The 14311-nt window shown below is 36.6% G+C and overlaps 1 protein-coding gene across 1 annotated transcript in view; it reads left to right on the forward strand.

Annotated features, from left to right (window-relative positions):
- The first annotated feature begins 5246 nt into the window (after positions 1 to 5246).
- The window catches only part of LOC129776579 (probable basic-leucine zipper transcription factor Q), a 34177-nt gene continuing 25112 nt past the window's right edge, over positions 5247 to 14311 (forward strand). Inside the window, exon 1 of the mRNA XM_055782301.1 lies at positions 5247 to 5538. The gene's annotated coding sequence lies outside the window, so the exon portion shown is untranslated. The remainder of the gene's footprint in view (positions 5539 to 14311) is intronic.

Genomic DNA, 14311 nt, shown 5'->3' on the forward strand with positions numbered 1-14311 from the left:
TGGTTGTGATTGAATATTGAATGAATTTAAAGTTAGCACACCCACAAATGAATACCACACACCCACTATAAAAAGGAACACATGAAGGAAATGATCGCGGGATAAACACGCACGATTAAAACAGAACACCTGAGAAAATTATAGTTTTGTGATGGAGAAAAAATTTATTAGTAGTGAAGTTTAGAAAGTTTTGAAGAGCCGAATAAGGGATAGTGTAGTTTTTGGTTAGAGGTTAAAGGGATTAAAGGTTGGAGATAGAAAAGGAGAAATGAATCAATGAAGAAAAATTCAAAATAGTGTAAATAATTAAAATTTGAATATTAGGTTGATCCTGCAGAAGAACATATTACTTTTTTTTGGGGAGGTTAGAAACTTTATTTAGTTTTTTTTCGTTGTTTTCGGAAAAGGTAAAAGTATTCTGGAAATGGTTTTGTGAAGGAATCTTTGTACTCTGCGGCCTCAACTGGTGTTAATGACACGCGAGCCCCACTCGTGATTGAATTGCTCAGCCGTACTGAACTTCGTCCCGACACATCGCTTACTCTATTGTTTCTAGATTTTAGTTTCTACTTTACGCCTTACGATCTCATCGTTTTCCGTTCGAAATAGCATATTGTTGCGTTCCAACGCTCTACGCCTCGCGTTCATAGCGTTTGGTTCAAACCTTCCGATGAACTCTGAATACACTTTTTCGAACATTTCGAGTATTCGAGAGTCCAACGGTGCCTCCAGTGACCCGAGAGAGTTATAGCGCTCTGATTCGCTCGCTTACTTAACCACAATCGATAACCCGATCTCGAAGTCGTCCGATCAAACAAAATGATATGACCTTCGTGGAGGCATAAGGTAGGAGCAATTGAGACCAACAGGCAGGCTCCCGCCCCAATTTGAGAATTCTACTGCGCTTCAAGCTTACCCTACTACTTATTGAGTAAGGAGTAGGTTAATAACTATAGCGACATTGGTGCCAATCATGAATAACTTGTCTAATGAAATTCAGATTGGCGATGCAAAACAAAACCCTTCTTGGGCTCTACAGCAGGAATGCCATAATAAAATCTGTGTTTTTGGTCTCAAAAAATCTTTTTATTTGATTTTTTTCCCAGAAAATCTGTATCGAAATGTGTATTAACCTTTGCGGTCGTTTGGCTGCTCTCAACAACAACAACAACAAAGAGATATACTAATATTATAATTTATGCAACAATGTATCTTTACTTTCGAATTTTTCACGTTCTCTCAGGAAGCGAACATTCGTGGCTTCAATTCCAGAACAATTAATTGATCCATTTTTAAATTGGCATTTGTCACTGCTAGAGCCGAATGAATTTTGAAGTCTAAAATCCTCTATTATAGAAAATAAAAATCAATCTAGAATTTGCGGTGACGTATGTACAATTCTGACATTTACGGCGGTGTTAAGCAATTAACTCTATGAGATTACCAAGCTTAATTGAAAGCATTTTCAATTTTTATTGCTGTAAAAATATGGTAATGCATTTTTTTCGAATTTTTATGTTTTGTTGCATCATTTAAAAAAAATCTAATTTTCTCATCGTTACATAAACAAAATAAAGACAGCCCAAATCGGACAATCTTTACTCGAATTGTACGACCACAATTTCTTGATTCATTTTCGTTTTCTACCTGAAAATCCATGATTATTTACAAAATGGCGAAACATGAACCTCAATGTCGTCAACATTAAATCCAATTGAAGAAATTAAATCCAATCAGAAGAACTTATCATTGTAGAATAAATCATTTTTTCCGATTTCACTTTTCACTGCAGTATGTGCATACACGTTTTTTCGAATTTTACTTTTCTTTTTCAATATTCTACAAAGTATTCTATCATTCTAATTTGAGTGGAGATAAACACAGCGATGTATGGACGACTCAAATCTGATCAGCCGTACTCTTGTGATGATGAGTTATACGTACGTGGGGAAAACCTTGTTTTTGAAGCATAATCTTAGCTTTGATATCTTTGGTTGGCATAGTTATTATGAAATTGACGATGTTGATGGTATCCACACAAAAATTCACATTCACTGTGCTTTAGTAGGAAAAAGATAAACGTTGTTATTTATCTATTGCAAAGCTAGCCGATGACGAAGACTTTAGCATCTTTTCGCTTTAGATTGAACATGGGGAAGCAGTATTACACGCTACATATTAATGCCGAAATGACTCTCATTCAGACTAATTCGAATGAGATATGAATAAAATTGATGAGTTGGGAAAAAATATTATTGAGATCAAGCCATAACTTATATTGGATCGTAATTTTGAAAAATCTGTAAATCTGTATTAAAACCTAAAAAATATGTAATCTGTATTTACAGATTCTTGGTTTCAGAAAGCCTGAAAAATCTCTATAAATACAGATTATTCTGTAGATATGGTAACCCTGCTCTACAGTAGCCTATTTAAGATGCTCGAAGTCTGCGTCTTTTTAGAGCTCCATAATTGCAGAGGTTTCGATCACGGCATTACAAAAGCCACAAATATCATCTTGAACGGAACCTATGTGCCGAAGTGTCTTGTTATAAGGCCAATCAATGTGCTGAGGTCTTTTTATTAGAACCCAGAACTTCACAGTACGGTTCAGTGAATGGAGAGTTTGAGCCGCATCTGGCAAGTTTGTCTGCTTGTATACAGGGAGTTTGAAAAGCGTTCGAAGCTGGTCAAAAGGTTTATAGGCGGTGTCATTTCGAAAAATATGCTGTAAATGATCAACAAAGTATTATCTTTCTGAATATTTTATGTAAAACTAGCTGTACTCTGCCACGCTTTGCTGTGGCACATTGTGGTTGCATGGTTCAGTTGAATTTTTCATTTTTTTTATGTTGTAACAGTAATCCTAGATGTGTTTGGTTGTTTTGTATATTGTATCATAGTTTGAACTCAATCGGTTCCGTACTTTTCGAGTTTTTGACGCATACACAATAGATGAGGGAAATCGATAAATTTAAAATCACAATTTCAGTTCATGATTTTGTCAAACACATGGAAAAAAGATGTTTCCATCACATAGAACACATATTCATTGCTGAATAGTCGATTTTCATTAGAAGCTCAATTTCAGAAACGCACTATTATTTTTCTTCCAATTTTCCTTTTTTTTATGCCGTAACAACACTCCTTGAAGTGGGTTGTATATTGTGTCCAACTTTAAGCTCAATCGGTTCCGTACTTTTCGAGTTTTTGACGCGTACACAATCGAACAGAACATTTTTATATATTATATATAGAGATAATCGTAGTTTTAATTTGTAAGAGAATATTGGACACGGTGTAAGAATTGTACAGTGGAATGTTTTAGCCCTCGCAAGTAGCTCTCTTTAATATGAATTTTTACTGTTTGTAAACATGAATGTAACTAGTGTAACTAGTATTCAGCGGTTCATCAGGTCCAAGCTTTCCCTGAAATCCTACGATCGCAATTTTGTCAGTTTCGAGAGAAGACCAAATTTAAATTTTGCTACACATGTCGTCATATGTATTCTGAAGAAAACGACATCCTCTCCTACAGAAAATTATTGAAATATCCTTCTCTATGTGTTCCACGAAATGCGACCCTTTACGCGGGAATCAAATCTCCATGGGAATCGACACAATAACGAACCAAGAATTGATCGTACCACGCGTTTTGCGTGCAACAGTTGCTGGGAATTAGATCTGAATGGCGAAGTTTTTCCACGCTAGAAAAAGTTTGGGAAAAATAATCCCTGATGAAAGGGTGTTCAGCTGAAGGTAGAAAGCAATAACAAATCGCTATCAGACAAACAACTGGCTGCTGGTGGAGTTTATTCTTCTTCTTGCAAGATTCGACAAGGAGGTGTGCTTCGCTAAGTCGACTGAAGATAAATATAAAAAAATCAGTCCGAAAACATATCCTTGGTCATATTTTTTCTCGGGAACAGGACAGGTTTTTAACGGTATTCGGTATATAATAGATGGTGATGAGAGTGTTTCGGTCACGTTACGTAGACCGGAGCGAAACAGCTGTTTTGAATAGATAAAACTTATCCATTGAGCTGTTTAAAATATTGAATAATAGAGTTCCCAAATAAAGCCCGCAGCTGACGAGTTCACCGCAATCCAAAACCATACAACCATCAATGCTTAAAAGCAGGAAACCCCCTACCATTTCCTTCGAGCGTGGGCAGGAGGTAGGGTAGCTTTGCGATGAATAACAGTGGGAAACTGATGGTTCGGTTAGCAGCAGCAGCAGCAGCACTCCAAAGGATTGAAAATATGCGGAAAAAGCGACAAAACAATGCTGGGGCTCGAGGATATGAAGTGTCTGTTAGGCCGTACACTTGTCGTGCATAGCATACATATTTCCATCTGCCTGCAGGGATTGGACCGGGAGCGGATGAAAACATGATGAAGATTTGCGCCGCATGGAAACTGTTTGCACAAAGAGATTATTTTATTTTTGAGCATTTTATTTCTTTTTCATTATCGTGATTTGATTTAATCCGACAGGGCTGCGAAGCTGCGATTTGTTTTCCTAGTGTTCGCGTATTTGTGGTAATGGGTTGGTCTAACGCTGTGTGAATTAAATATTGTTTGAAAATGGGAAATGAGTTGAGAGCAATTCGCAATTCCACCTTCTGGCAACCAAAAATTCCCTGAAGGGTAGGATATCATTGTTCTACTGAAGCAACAAGTGTTATGTATGCACGCGTTCATTGCAAGATTCCTTCAGAACAACTTTCGGAATTACCGATTAACCAAACATTACAGAAAAAAAATCTAACCGCTCTGCCTCCAAAGATGCTCTCGATCCAATGATTCGCATCACGTCCGTGTCACAGCGTCGACGATGATGATGATCCTGCTGTGACGAGGACGACGACGATGGCGAGGATGGTGATGATGGTGATGATGATGTGCTACGCTTGCTGCCGCATGACAATAGTATTTTAAACTGTTGAGCCAGAGAGGGTGGGCATGGTAGAGCGTTGGGCGGTGCGCTGCGGCTTTTTTGTTTGCCGGTGTGATTTTCCTCCTCCGGCATCGGTACGATGGGGTGGCGTGGAAATTCGTCGAGCAGTCAGGAGATCCTGGCAATAAGAGCTACGCCGCCGTGTGGCTGTGTGTGGGACAGAGATATAGAGAGTGAATGAGGCGGCGGCAGAGATATGCAATATATCCTGAATGCTTGCTGGCGCGCTGTTGGTTTGTTGGTTTTTAAGTCTGAGCCGGAGATTCATTTCATTTTAAACTGTGCAACGGAGCGGTTTGGTGGTGCAAACTTCTGCGGTCTCGTTGTCCTGGAATCACGTCAATGGTAGCAGCGAAGGCGAGTGTTGCTGGAAATAATATTGCTCTGCTAGCAGAAAGGGAGGCTGAAGTGATTGCTTTCAGTGGTGTCCGTTGCTCTGGTGAAGAAACAAGTGGTTGCCGTTGCGATATGGTGAATGTGTTGTGTGAAAACCGTTGACTATCTTTGAGAGTGATTTTTATACGACGGCAAGTGAGAAGCGTTGGAAAATTGGGAATCGTTGCAGATATTCGGAAAAGGTGTGTTAAAAATCGAATATTATTGAAATAAAATCCTGGGTGGCATGAAGGTGGAACAACAATATATAAAGAACGCTTCGATAAGGAACAATTCATTACAAAATTGTATAATTCATCATATTATCAATATTATATTCGTCTGGAAAAAGAGATTCATTAGTTTGCGGCATTTGAAATACCTTTATTTAACATGTTTCGGATAACCAATGTCAAACTTTTTTGTTTGTTTTGTTCTATTATTTGTTGCCGTTTTGATGGTAGAACCTTATATCGAATATGCAATACGGGTCGGACTCGATTATATACAGAATCGATATGATTTCTATTATCCTATTTCATTATACAGCGCGGACTCGATTATATACAGTTTCTGATTTCTTTTCACTATATATAATCGAATCAAAAAAAATATTTTTTTATTCGTTTTTTTGCTTGTATTTTTCTTTTTTTTTTTAATATAAAAGAGGAATATGATTTTTGATTCATCCCCTTAAAGTCAGAAAATACCTTTCTCACATGAAAAAAAAATAATTTATCCAGATTCTCTCAGAAGGAGATAGACGATCATATTTGATGGAAAAAATCCTTTTACGCATATGTTCGAATTTCAACAATGACAGAGTTATAGAACTTTTTTTTTTTTGTTTCGGACTCTGTTACCTCGAACTGGCTCTACATTACAAAGTACGCTACGGAAGACGATTCTGTTGCTTTCATTTGAAAGATGAGAAAATTTGATACAGGATATAGTAGTGAAACATCTAAATTAATGAATTTTAATAACATTTTGGAAGTTAAAAACTTAAAAGTTAGTAATTTTTAATGTGTTATTATTAGTGTCATCCTGATTTTTTTTTTATTAAACTGGATTGTTTCTATCAATTGAAGCTCTCTAACCGCTCTACAATTTGTTCTTTGACACCAAACTTCTATCTATCTTAATTTGGCTGCAATATCGATATAATTAATTCCTGGTGAAAATTCAAGCAAAATCTTCGAAAATCACGATTTTTACCCCACTGTACATGAGTTAGTCACTTCAATTACACCTTAACGATGAAAGGTTTCATTTCTTCTTGAAATAAGTCATATTTGAAACATAAAAAAATAATTTTTTTTCCAACTGTATATAATCGAGTCCAAAATTGTATATAATCGAATCACATATAATCGAGTCCGACTTGTATACAATTTTGAACACGATTATATACAGTTTGGAAAACATTGTTTTTTATGTTTCAAATATGGCCTCTTTTACGAAGAAATGTAACCTTTCAACGTTAAGGTGAAGTTTAAGTGGCGATTACATGTATAGTGGGGTAAAAATCGTGATTTTTGAATATTTTGCTTGAATTTTCACCAGGAATTGTTCATATCGATATTGCAGCCAAATTAAGAAAGATAGAAGTTGTGCGTCAAAGAATAAATTGTAAATAAAATTAGGATAAAATTAATAATAACACATTAAAAATTATTTACTTTTAAGTGTTTCACTTCCAAAATGTTATTAAAATCCAATAATTTAGTTGTTCCACTACTATATCTTGTACTTAATTTTCTCATCTTTCAAATGAAAGCATCAGAATCGTCTTCCGTAGCGTACTTTTTTATGTAGAGCCAGTTTGAGGCAACAGAGTCCGATACAAAAGAAAAAGTTCTATAACTCTGTCATTGTTGAAATTGGAACATATGCGTAAAAGGTTTTTTTTATCAAATAAAAAAAACTCCTGAGAATCTGTATAAATTAATTTTTTTCATGTGAGAATGGTGGTCTGATTTCAAAAATCAAATTCCTCTTTTATTTTCAAAAAACTAAAAATACATGCAAAAAAAAACAAATAGAGAAAAAAAAATTTTTGACTCCATTATATACAGTGAAAATAAATCAAAAACTGTATATAATCGAGTCCGCGCTGTATTTCCAATATATACCCTTATTTCATTATTGACAGTAGAATTGAGAGTTCAATATTATTTTTTTTCTCTATATTTCTTTCAAAATCTAAACGTCTCTTTATTATAACAAAATATACGAAAGAACATTACACATTACTGAAAGTTCAGATACTGTCAGCCCTTAACTCCTTTTCTACAATGTTTTTGACGTAGGACTAAGTCTTTCATTTCTGTACTGGAGTGTAAGTTTAAAATTTTGGAAACGAAATTGTTACGTTTTGGGTGTAAGGTTTCAAGGGTATAAATATGAGTACTAGCTTGAAATTTCATCTCAGTCGTGATTGGTTAGCGATTGCCAACGTCGTCTCACAACTTATAGGCAACAAAGGCAGAGAATTCAGCCACATGTATGACAAAGGAAGTGATCACGTTAAATTGGTGGAAAATTTATTGCTTCGTGACTTCTGTTATCCTATTTCACACTAGACAGCGATCAGCCAACACCACATGGTTGAGCTTGAGAATTAGTTTCAAAGTATTGCTGCTGTACCGATCGCTCGCTTCCCTCGGTTGAAGTGTTCGTTCATTTTAGACGTTGAGCTGCACCCATGGCCGAGTGGTTAGCGTCTCACATTATTATGCCGGGTGTTCGGGTTCGATTCCCGTTCTGGCCGGGGGATTTTTCGTCAGAGAAAGTTCCTTCGACTTGCACTGTGGTCACGCGTATTCTAGAGCTTGTCCCTCGGAATACATTCTAGGCGTGTTATTTGGCTTAAAAAATCTCAACTAAGTATTAATAAATGACGCTAGTTAATGCATACGTTGAGACGGCAAAAGTTCCACAGGGAACGTTAACGCCATTCAAGAAGAAGAAGACATTGAGCTGCCAACACTATATGCTGAGGAGAAAACTTGACATGAAAATTATCGAATCTGCTCTCTCAATCTATATTCGGTATAAAAAAACAACATTATGTAAAAGGACAACAAAATACACAAGCACTCTCTACCAGGCAGCATAATTTCATCGAGCCTCACCCTCGGATTTGTTGCAAACAATCGCACCGCTGTTTGTGACGTCTTTTTATCACAACACACTATCGGCCCTTCTAAGTCATTTTGCACTCGTATTTCGACTTGGAGTACTGCTGAAGCAGTCTCGTGATAGAAGATGTTAATACAGTGATTTTCAACCGGTGGGGAATTCCCCCCTAGTTCCCCTAGTCATCAAAAGGGGGGAATTGTGCAAGGGAATATTGCATATTTACTTCGCTTCAAAGATGACAATGATTAGCAAAAATTGCCACGAAACCTTTTTGAATACGCTAGTGTATATTTGCGGTCCTCGGCAAACATTTCCAAATCTGAAATGTAATGTTCAAATGAACAACTTCACAATGCTTGAAAGACTTTCGTCAGTATAATGTGATGATGGAACAGACGAAGAAACAGTACAGAAGATCATTAACAAGGAAATTGAAAAGCATTCGTCAATACTTTTCACAACAAGTTAAACTTGAAACATATTTTCCTTATATCAATGAACAATATTTGGACATGGTTCGAAATATCTTCCGGCTGGCATTGACGAAAGTTTCGGATCAATTTCAGAACAAACTCATCGATCTACAAATGATCGATTTTTATCATGATATGTGAAATAAGCGTTACGAGCGTTGTTGTCTTTTCCATAGTATTATGTGAATATGGATTTCCAACAAAGCTGCTGATGGAAGCAAAACACCGTAACAGAGTGGATATCGAAGACAACGTTCTCAAGAATTACGGTTTTGGCGGAAATCGTTCAGACGCAGATGCCTTACTGATTTATATACCTTTTTTGTAATCAGATATAAGTATAAAATAAAAATTTGCTGCGAACATAACTTGAAAACCGTTTGTATTCTATTATTTTACTGATATGCTACAGACTTGCTTACAAAATACTGATAGGGGGAAGCACTGGGAATAATTTTCGTAAAGGGGGGAATGAAGTCAAAAAGGCTGAAAACCACTGTGTTAACTCCTTGTGGTCGTTTGTCTGCTCTCAGCCACCACAGCAAGAAACCATGCTAATCTTATATTTTACCCAACCAAGTATCAGTTTATGCTTTTCCTAAACGAAGTTTTATGTCTAATGAACCTGTTCACGAATCAATACGGTGCTCCTATGAGTAATAGATAATGGTACTCAATATCAAACAAAGTGGTCACCCACACAAGATAACGCACAGTGCGATGAATGTATGTTGAATACATGTGGGACAAAAAATCATAACAGCAGAATTTAACCATAAATTCATAAATATCAGAACTACTGTTTGCATAAATGTATCATGTTATTTGTATAATCGTGTGTCTCAAGCGACAAAATCTTTCTTCATCTAAAGTGAAATGTTCTGATCATTTTGGATACGCTGAAATTATTATTTTAGTAACTACTGGTTTGAATTATGTTGAAGTAGTTGTTTTTAAAGAACAGGATAATTCTTTGCATAAGTGTCTTATGTCATCTGAATAATCTGTAAAAAAAATCTTTCTTAAAATTGAAGAGTGCTGCTCTTCTCGGATACACATTGCTGGCATTAATTATACATTTATTGCATTAATGACAAAAGTGTCTCATTTTTTTATCTGTATTATAGTGACTTTCAACTCATTTGGCTGGTACGTCACTTTTACTTCCATTTTTGGAAGAATGTCGGGAGTGGGAATTGAACTCGTAACCTTTAGCGTGAGAGGCATGGATGTTACCACTACGCCAAATCGCCTACAGCAAAAGTGTCTCATATTTAACGGATAATAAAAATAAAATTATGTATTGATTATATGTACTTCATATGATATGATCTACTTTAGACTACTTCGAAAAATTTCGCACGAAGACGGACTCAAAAATATATTTTTCATATAAAAACATCACATTGAAATACATTGTAAAGTTAATACACATATATAGTTCACAAAATAAATAAAAACAATGTTTATTTTTCATAATCTTGCATGTATTACTGTTTTTTAAAGGAAAAATAATTCCGACCATTACGATACCCATGCCCAAATTTAATACAACCGCAAAGGGTTAATACTATCGACCGTTGCAATGAATAGCCCGGGCGTTGCATTTCGATTGAGCGAATCATGTACAACTTATTCGCTGTGGTATATTAGAATTGAGCCTCGCCGCTCCATTAATTGCATGTTCTTCATGGTTGGTCGGATTTTTGACAGCTAACACCATTTACACTGAATTCTTTTTTTACGTAATTGATGTGTGCGCGTAATTTGATTGATGTGATTGACGTGTACGCGTAATATCGAGCAAATTGCGAAATTTCGTAATTTCGAGAGAATAACGTAAAAAAATCTTATGAAAAAATCCAGTGTATAGACTTGCAATTGTAATGTATTATATATAAAATGAATCTTAGAAAATACATAAACTGATGATCGCAAAAAAAATCTACCCCCATTTGAAAGTACTCCAATATTAAAAGTTTTTTCAAACTTTTTGGTACTACAATCGCATATACAAACTTACTATTTTTTACATTCAATGCCGTATCACTTTCGATTCAATCCAGCTAAGCCGCACCGTTCACTGAAATCAATGCTTTCTTCGTTGTTAATTGAAATCAAACATATTTGATCAGTTTGAATCTTCCAATGTTGATGATGTCGCTCATTTTTGATGCGGTTTCCTTCCCAATTGACAAACAGAGGCTTTTGTTGACGATTGAATCTGCTCGAATGGGCTCAATTCATGGTCATCGTCGAAGTGCTCCATTTCACATGCGAGAGGAAACTCGAAACTATGCAATTGAATGTTTCGTTCATTTCATTCCGTATAAATTGATCGTCCCGGACCGTCTTCCGAAATAAGTGGAATTAGAAGAGACATGCTATCGGAAATATACACTCTGTCCATCTTCTATAAGACCAGGTAATGATATTGCTGTTTTGTGCCATTGCAAACAAATAATGCTTCAACTTATATCTTAGTGTATTGGTATTGGTGACTACCATACACTGATTTTCTTATGTGTGTGTGCAGAGCGTAAACCAAAGGTTTTGTATTTTTCAAGTGTCAAGTTTCTATAAGACCAGTTACATTTTTCCGTTGTTCTAGTTGTTTCGATCAATAAATCTGGAATATGCCGAAGGTAAAAGTGCTCACGGACAGAAAAGAAAGACAAATCGATGCATTTCCCCAAGAAAATGTTGGTATCAGAGAAATTTCTCGTCGGATTGGACGATCCCATCAAGTGGTGCTCAATTATTTGACGAATCCTCAAGGATACGGTAAGAAGGAGCTCCATGTAAATCGAAGCTCTCTGACCGGGATAAGGGGGAAATAGCTAGAACAGCTTTGAATACCTCAAAATCGATTATGCAAATAAAGCAATATTTCAATTTAAATGTTACTTGGGTGACAATTCGTCAAGTTTTGGTGAAAAGTCCTCACATAAAGCGGCCTTAAAAGGTTAAAGCTCTTTCATCTTACACCATCTCAAATCGGAAGACGTCTGCGTTTTGCCAAAGCTCACATGAACCGACAGTGGGACATGGTGAGTTGTGACAAAGAATGTTTCCAAAAGAATACATTTTGCTATATACCATAACGAAAAGTTCTTCAATGTATAGGTTATCTTCACTGCCGAAAAAAAGTTCAATTAGAATGGTCCTGACGGTTTCAACGGATACTGGCGAGATTTACGGAAGAAGGAACAGTTTTTTTCAACTAGGAATTTTGGTGAAGGCTCGTGCATGGTTTGGGCGAGATTCTGTGCAATCGGAAAGCTTAAGACAACTTTCACATCATTCAAGGATTACAAACATGTTCTGGAATCTTCTCTCCTACCGTTTTACGTGAATATCGTCACAAAAAATCACATTCCAGCAAATCAATATCAGCAAGGAAACTAAGCAATGGATTAAGGACCAAAAATATATTTTTTTGGGCTGGTCGGCTCGCTCTCCAGACTTGAATCCTGTTGAAAATCTTAGGGGGATCCTTGTACACAGAATCTGCACTGAAGAAAACGGTACACCAAGAGCTCAAGGTCGCAATTTCAAAAACATGGGAAAATATCGAGAAATTCGTTCAGCAGCATTTGGTAAATAGTATTCCAACATGAATTTTTCAGGTTATTGCCGGAATGGCAAGGTTGCCAATTATTAACATGTAAATCAGCCAATCGTTTTGATTTTTTCATTGATAACACTTATGAATTTTGAAATGGTCTTATAGAAACTGGACAGCAGAAATTATCATATTTAAGCACAATCAATAAACAAACAACTTTTTTGAACGAAATTGACGTTAAATATACTTTATTAAACAATGTATGAATGTATCTTGTTGAAATTATAACTGTTTGTGTTGCAACGAAATAAATCAGGGTGGTCTTATAGAAGTTGGATAGAGTGTATGTAGAGTTCATGAGACGCAAAGAACCATTCGTGCAAGGTTGACAAACAGTGTAACTGCATATACTGCCGTTCTACGCATAGTTGTCCTATGTTACTTTTTGGCAATTTTTCACTTTCCTTCATAAAATCTTCCGAAAAAAATAAAAAAAAATATATTGTTTATTACCAGCTTTTAAAAAACAACTTCGAAATCAATTGCTCTATGTTGATATTCTAGGTACAACTATCCCACCATGTATTCTTTGAAGATCCATAATAAATGAATCGGTTCGACTGCATGAATTGTCACGCTTTCAGCAGGGCTAAAGCACGCATTTCTAGTTTGGAAGAATAAAATTTATATTCTGCATTTATAGTTGCAGATCACTCATTTCTTCATGAAATGATGTTTTTATGCATAATCTTCTGGAAAACGTAGAAAAAACTTGTTGTTTGTTGCCAGTATTTCAGAAAACAACAACAAGTTCAATTGTTCCATGTTGATAATCTAGGTATATTACATTTGTGGGAATTATCAGGCCGGATTCATGCCCGGTTGCTCTACGACGGGCCAGATTTTTACATTGCGGCAGATCCTCCAAAAGTGCCGCGAGTATCAGGTCCCTACACACCACATCTTCGTCGACTTCAAGGCCGCTTATGATACAATCGACCGATCACAGCTATGGAGGATCATGGACGAACACGGCTTTCCCCGAAAGCTGACAAGACTGATTTAGGCAACGATGAACGGTGTGCGGATCTCAGGTGAGCTGTCGGAATCATTTGAGACTCACAGGGGACTTCGACAAGGCGATGGACTCTCCTGTCTGCTCTTCAACGTGGCGCTGGAAGGTGTTATGCGGAGTTGTTATCAAGTCTAGTCAGTTTATCTGCTTCGCCGACGACGTGGACATAATCGGAAGAACACATGCGACGGTAGCCGACATGTATACCCGACTGAAACACGAAGCAGGGCTGATTGGGCTTGGGATCAATGCATCCAAGACTAAATACATGCTGGAGGGACTGATCGCAACAGAGTTCTTCTTGGTAGTAGTGTTGTGATCGACGACGACGAGCTCGAGGTGGTAGAGGAATTGGTCTACCTTGGCTCGTTGATAACAACTGACAACAATAACAGCCGTGAAATTCGAAGACGCATTGTCAATGGAAGTCGTGCTTACTATGGGCTTACAAACCAATCGAATCGGAATTTTTTTTTTGATGTGCTACACATTACGATTGCATGTTCCCTAAACGGTTTAAATTAATGAATGCTGGTAGTATTTTCATTTTTCCATACATTTGTTCCGCCGATTTATGTGCTTACCTACCCGTACCATCAATAACGAGCAACAAATACATTCGATTCTGTCCCTTTTTCAAATTATTCGGCATAAATAAGCCATCCATGATTTGAAATTACAGCCTCAATTCTACAGGCGAGCGGGAATCTTCATTC

This window comes from Toxorhynchites rutilus, chromosome 3 (assembly GCF_029784135.1).
Source record: "Toxorhynchites rutilus septentrionalis strain SRP chromosome 3, ASM2978413v1, whole genome shotgun sequence".
Lineage (NCBI taxonomy): Eukaryota > Metazoa > Arthropoda > Insecta > Diptera > Culicidae > Toxorhynchites > Toxorhynchites rutilus.